The 6,658-nt window shown below is 44.7% G+C and overlaps 1 long non-coding RNA gene across 1 annotated transcript; it reads right to left on the bottom strand.

The window, feature by feature from the left end:
• Positions 1-855: 855 nt before the first annotated feature.
• On the bottom strand, positions 856-5,920 carry LOC117804869. Its single transcript, XR_004629279.1, has 3 exons — positions 5,866-5,920; positions 1,068-1,142; positions 856-913 (listed from the first exon to the last, which is right to left on the bottom strand). It is a non-coding gene; the product is annotated as an uncharacterized LOC117804869 (long non-coding RNA).
• Positions 5,921-6,658: the final 738 nt, after the last annotated feature.

Genomic DNA, 6,658 nt, shown 5'->3' with positions numbered 1-6,658 from the left:
AATAACACGCAGGCTGCGTTCATGCACGTGTGTCCAGTCTGGATAAATAAATTGCATTTAGCTAGTGTGGGGAGTTTAATTAGCAGGCTAAGGGTTAATGAAAGCTTCTCCTGGGAGGACAGCTGGAGCTTTGTAGTAGTGCTCAGGAGGATAAACAAACTGTTTAATGCATCACTCTTTTTTCTCCAGACGTTGCTCTATCCTCGAAATCTCCCGGAGTGAGTCTTTTACAATCCGCAGAAATGCCCGCACACACACGTGCTAGCATGCGCACGCCGCTCACTGCGTATTCCTACTGATGCCTTGGATAAAGAGGATGTTTTTCCCTCTCCATCCCCATGTTTGTCCCCGCCCTCGTCAGAGCGGGGAACGCTCTCTGACGGCTTCCTGCCAAGAAGGGGCCACGAATCAGCCAGATGAAGGAGAGCGTGGGTCCACCGAGAGATGCCGAGAGACGCAAACACACACACAATGTGACACGTGCGGTCACAAACAGAAACGTCATACACAGAAACACACACATACAGGTGCAGGAGCGTACGCACATAGACACACATTCACATACACACACACACTTCAAGGCCTTTGAGAGAGTGAGAGAGTGCCAGAGAGAGTTGGATGTTATTTATTCATCAGTCTTTCTTGTAGTCAGGAGGCAACAAGCCCCCAGAGCTGTAAACACACAGAGACACACAGGCCTCGGTGAGCTCCAACCCGGGGAATAACAAGTGGTCCCTGCGTACGAGCACGCACACACACATGTGGGATGCCTGCACAAACACACACACACACACACACACACACACACACACACACACACACACACACACACACACACACACACACACACACACACACACTCACACATGCAGGGTGTCAGTGCCCTGACAGCAAAGACAAGACAACATCCTCCCTGAGTGTGTAGGAAGACAAAAGCAGACAAGACTGTGTTATAAGACAAGGTTTCAACCGTATAACTGCTATGTAAACCAGAGTTACTCCAGCACAAAAGAACAGCAGACTTGATTCTAGAGCATGATAATCGATTTTTGTACTTTCATACTTACTTTGGCTGAATATTAATTGAATCAGGCGGGCAGGATGGGATAGGAGGGAAGGACAGGCAGGGAAATAATCGGGCTCTGAAAGGGAGAAAAAGAAATGTGCTGAAGGAATGAGATGTGGCATCCCTGCGTAAAAATAGCATCCCCTGCAAACACATTTGCTATTATCTCGTCGGAGCAGCGCAGGCTGCACCACGGCCCCCCTATGGAGCCAGACGGGAGCATTTACATGAAGGCTGAGCAGGAGAGGAGAAATTACAACAATTGTGACTTTCCTTTCTACAAGGTTTATTGCATTATCATAATGTGGCGAGAGAGCAGGATGGCTGTGGCATCAGCTGACGTGCCGTGTGAAGGGGAAGCTTTGGTGTCTCGGCATGGGCCTTCCACTGTGACTTTCTTCTTCCTGGTTTTCTTTATATTGTTCATTTATTGTAGAGATGCTAACCTGAAAACAAACAGAGGACCTACAAACAAGCAAAGCTAACTGTAGCATAGGACTCCCAGACCTGCTGTCTTCATCAAATAAAGCAGTGCCACTCTATTATGGCACTGCTTTATTCAAAGAAGCTCTAACCAGTACCTTCAGGAGGTTGCAATGTTACAGCTCAGCAAATTCATACAACTTCAACCAGTACCTCCCTTTTTTCAAGACCTTGCATCAAATTGTTGTTTGCAATCAAACACAATGAAAATGAAGGAAACTGTAAAACACGGTTGACGTTATTAGTTGGCGGCTTAAAATACACTTGGGCGGCTCACCCTGGTTTCATCTTATTCATGGAGAACACTGCAATTATGAGTCTTGGCTGATTCCAATGAGTGTTTTTTCATTAAAACGGTATTCCCCTGTCTTGGGGTGGGAATCGAAAACCGGATCTGACTTAGAACCGGTTCCAATTGATCAATTCCATTGGAATTGTACACCTCAAATGTTATTGATTCTTTTTAACGATTCATTTCCCAGCACGACGTCACGTCACGTCACGTCGGGGTACTTTGCATTACGTCACACACTCTGCGACACAGAACTCCTTCAACCACAAGGAAACAGGGGGAAAAAGCCTTTTTCCTCTCCAAATTCAAAGTATTTTCTTCCAGGCTCCAGAGGCCACGTCCAGACTCACGCGGCCGAGAATGAGGTCAACCTATTGTTCAGTATGTTCAAGTTGAATATGTTCATGTTCAGTCTTGTGCAGACATAATTTTTGAAAAAATAAATTGGTTCTTTTTGGTGTGGAAGACTGTGTAGAACTAATTTTTTTCCCCTCAAAAAAATACTCAGGAATCGTCAGGAGAATTGATAAGGAATTGGATTGATAAGCTGAATGGACAATGGCATTGACATTGATAAAATCGTATCAATAGCTGGCCATGGTAGTGTCCTGGCTTTTGTTAAACAGTGCTTGTGTGCATGTGACAATAACTTCTTAGCGTATCAATATTCTGACTTAGGGGCACTGGTGGCCTAGCGGTCAAAGTGCCCCACATATAGAGGCTACAGTCCTCGTCGCTGAGGTCACCGGTTTGACTCCCAGCCGGTCGACCATTAGCTTCCCCCCCATTTCCTGTCTCTCTTCAGCTGTCCTATTATTAAAGGCAAAAATGCCACAAAACAAACAAACCGAAAAAATATATCCTGATCTAATTTAGCCCTGGGGCCTAATAAAAAACAGGTTTTGGTACCCTTGGTTTCAAAAGCCACAGGCTAACATTGTTAAGAAGCGATCGCCGGTGAAATGTACTTTATGTATGTGAGGTTTGATTACCACAGTGTTGGACCACAGTACAGTATCATTGTGGATCTTAAGGCAGTGTGAGAACAGCTCTATTAGTCTGTGAGGATCAGCAGCATTAGGCCCGGGCTAGCAGACCAGACAGTCTCTGTTATTCAGAGCTGCAGGGACCTGCTCCAAGCAGATGTTCACCACCCCTTGAGAGTGTTTGTATCCACTAACATTCAGTATTTGTATCTCCTTACAACATTTCTGTATGTGTGTATTCGCTCAGAGTGCATATTTGTGTGTATGTGTGTGTTTGCATTCCGGCATTCTGTTCTACTTTGTGATTTCTGCCACTTCAAGCACCCTCTTCTTCATCGCTCTGTGACCGAACACCTGCTGTACAGCGATCTTTTAATGAGCGATCCACCTGAGAGAGAAGAGGGATGAGGAGCATGAGGAGCAGGAGGAGGAGGAGGAGGATTTCATGGCTCTTTATTTTTCCTTTAGTGGTGCCACCTGTGCTGTGTTAAGAGATGTAAAGTGTTATCCCTCTGCGGTAGCGCGTTTGGCTTTGATTAGCGTTGCGATCACATGGCAGACGCAAAAAAATAAGTGATGCACTAGCAGGAGGAGGCACACAGCCAAACATTGGAGTCGGTCCTCACAGCACACAAGAAGTTAAGAAAGAGGAAACAAATGGGTGTCCTCCATAGCATGCTACCTCGGAGAGGGTACCCACTTTTTCCATTATTCTCTCTCATCTCTCCTGCTTTCCTCTCGTTATTTTCACTTCTCACTCCTTAATATTACTCCGAGTGCGCGTGTGTCTGGCTACAAGTATGCATGTACTTGTGTGTATGTGTGTGTAGAATCTGGGTGTTGCTCCGTCTGAGCTGCAAGGAGGTGATTTGTAGCAGGGGCCTCTAATACAATGCTCACTTCAAAAGCTCCTTCAGGATGCTGTACACTCTCAGGCTCGGCCGCACTCCAGGCCCAAATCAGCGGGTGAGTTCCTGCTTTGCGCTGCATTAACCTACCATTTCCCTCATCCTCCTCATACATTATGTCCTTTGAATTTGTGTACCTAATTAGACCTTTGAGTTTGCTCAAGCTGCTTGTCTAATTTATTTGGCCCACATTCACCGAGGTACATGCATTTTTTGTCCTCTCTGTAAGTCTAATAAATGCTGGACTGTTTTTATAACGAGGTGTTTTTTCTCTCTACGTCTTCTCAGCTGAGAGACAAGATTATTCCATGACAAGGAGACGGTTTTGTTTTGCCTGTACCTGTAGCTAAAATCAGCCTGATCTCCCTTTGAAATTCCTGTTTTAACTCCGCACAGCACAAAATGAAAACAAGTTTTCCTCCAGCTACAGTTCCTTCAATATATCACATCTTTTCCACGCTTTACGGGTAATTTCTTTGACAGTGAAAAGGCTTCAGACTGACACGTTCAGTGAATGAACCCCCAGTACGCTGAAGACTGATCAAACAGGCTGATTTTATTTGTACATACACCATTAAAAGCCTCAGCAGAGATGTTTTCTCTCTTAAAGGAGGAGGGGAAGGCTAGTGCAGCTTCTACAAACAGTCACAAGCAATTAGCTAACCGCATCAGGCTTAAGCATCGTTTATTACCAGATGAGGATTTAACCGTACACGAGAGAGGAAATGTTATGAATTGTGAAATATTGATGGTGTTTGTGTAAATGCCTTTTGCTTATGTCTCTTTTAAACTGTTTATAAATTCTAATGCGGGGCTTTTGGTCTCCTGCAGTTTGGGTTTGTTAGCATTTAATGCAGAAGGGCGGGGAAGCGATGAGCAAATAAGCAAAGGGCCTGCAGAGATTGCTAAATGGAGCTCTGAAGTGCAAATGAGCTTCCTCTTCTCTTGGTTCGAGATTATGTTTTTTTATCATGTGCTGACATTGAAACATGGGACTTGGGAAACATGTTTATTTCAGCTAATATTAGCAACAGTGTCAGAGCTCTGGCCAATAAAAAAGACATCTCCCTTTAAAGCTGAGGTGCTAAATTAAATTAATTCTCAGTCTGCTAATTCCTTGTTGTGCCATTAGTGCTGTATAATATCACAGTGCCCCATTGCTCGCTAATGACTTGAAAACTCAAACAACAAAGTCCAGATGGAAGAAGTCAGACAACTTTGTGTCATGAGACAATTCTTAGAATAACAAAAAATATGACTCTCAGCTGTCCAGCTGGCTAACACACTGTGCACATACTGCGCAACGTTTGAATTAACAGCCTGCCCGTGTTTATATTTGGGCAAAACTTCTTTGGAACCTTTCACCTTCTAAAAGCCACTGGCACAGCTTGGCGGCCTTTTTTCCTCTCTGCTGGAACAGCTTGAGTCGAGGCCTGATTAAAAAGCACAGACGTCGGCTGTGTCTTCCTGGGAGGTAAGAGCTAGCTAGGAGCCTGGCCGGGGCCTCGGGGAAATAAAGATTTGGATCGGGCTGATTTGAGTAGATAGTGCAGTAATTACAGGCATCCCAGATCTCGGCGGTAGATATGGCAAACCCGGGCCCAGAGCTTGTGGGAGTGTGATAAAGATAGAGTACTGTGTATTGGCGGGCGAGTGTGGTGGTCGATGATGAAGGAAGTGGGGAGTCATTCTGTCACTGATCCACAAAATCACACGAAATAGGACCCAGGGTATGTCACCTCCCATCATTGTGCCAAATAAGTGTATGCCATTGGAAACAGAAGAAAGGGGTTGTTCTGTATGCATTACTAATGTGATTATCATTTCAGTATTAGCTCTTTGGCTGCTGTTATTAAAATCATATTAGCTGAGCCATCTGAAAAATATAATAATTTCACTCAGCCTTTCATTTTTTTTATTCTATCTGTCCTTATTTGCATCTTTCTCCTCCATTCCTCTCTCTCCCTCCCTCCCTCTCTCTCTCTGCTGCTTAAAGTTAATTTATATATGGAAAGTCTGATGAAAATTATAAGGGAGAGGGTGATTATTGAAGGAGAGTAATTTCCCCCACTCCGGTGATAGACACTAATAGGACTCCATTGTTGGTAGCATTTAGCCTGTCCTGATTACCTTGTTTTTCATGGCTGCATCCCGAGGTGGGTCTCCATCCCGCCAAACCTCCAGCCCCTCCATCCCTCCTCCTGGGTGACATTTCAGACGGGGCCCTGAGGGCATTCGGGAGGGGAGGCATCGAACAAGGTAATTGCGCCGAGGTTTCCCCTCGCCAAATTAACCTCTGCTCGGAAATTTATTGGCCAGCCGCTCTCCAGAATTATTTAAACTTGCCGTTACTTCTGTGGTGAGCAGGGAGGCACTCTGACTTTGTGTGTTTTATTTATATATATATATATTATTTCTTGCCTTTTTCCATATCTTCATAGAGGTTTGATTATGTGGAGATGGTGGATGTTTTGGGTAAATGACAGTAGCTGCTAATTAATCACAGATATAGAGTTAGCTTTTGGGACATTTATAACAATTCACCTGTGGAAATATACATGAGGTTGCATACTCTTGACAGCCAAGTGAAGTCAGCACACTCCCATGGGTCAAAACTGGGGCACAAAACAGTACTCACACTGTCGCTAATGTATGCTGCTTGGGAAGAAAGCCAAAGGAATTTGTCTTTTTTTTGCCATTTCCCTCGGCTGACTTGTCCCTCCCATTCTGTCCATTTGAACCTGACTTATGACTTCAGCCTGGTAGCTGTAATAATACTGCTTATTATGGCCATGACATTATACATTCCTTCTTCTCCCTTCATTGCTTGCGGAGGAGCTGTTTTTTCTAAGCTTGGCTAGCTCCATGAACAAAGTACGCCGCTCCACCTGGGACGAGGTTTCGGCAGTATTGACTTTCCGCC

Source organism: Notolabrus celidotus, chromosome 21 (assembly GCF_009762535.1).
Source record: "Notolabrus celidotus isolate fNotCel1 chromosome 21, fNotCel1.pri, whole genome shotgun sequence".
Taxonomy (NCBI): domain Eukaryota; kingdom Metazoa; phylum Chordata; class Actinopteri; order Labriformes; family Labridae; genus Notolabrus; species Notolabrus celidotus.
The sequence above is the reverse complement of the archived record's forward strand: the minus strand, read 5'-3'. Positions and strand labels throughout refer to the sequence as shown.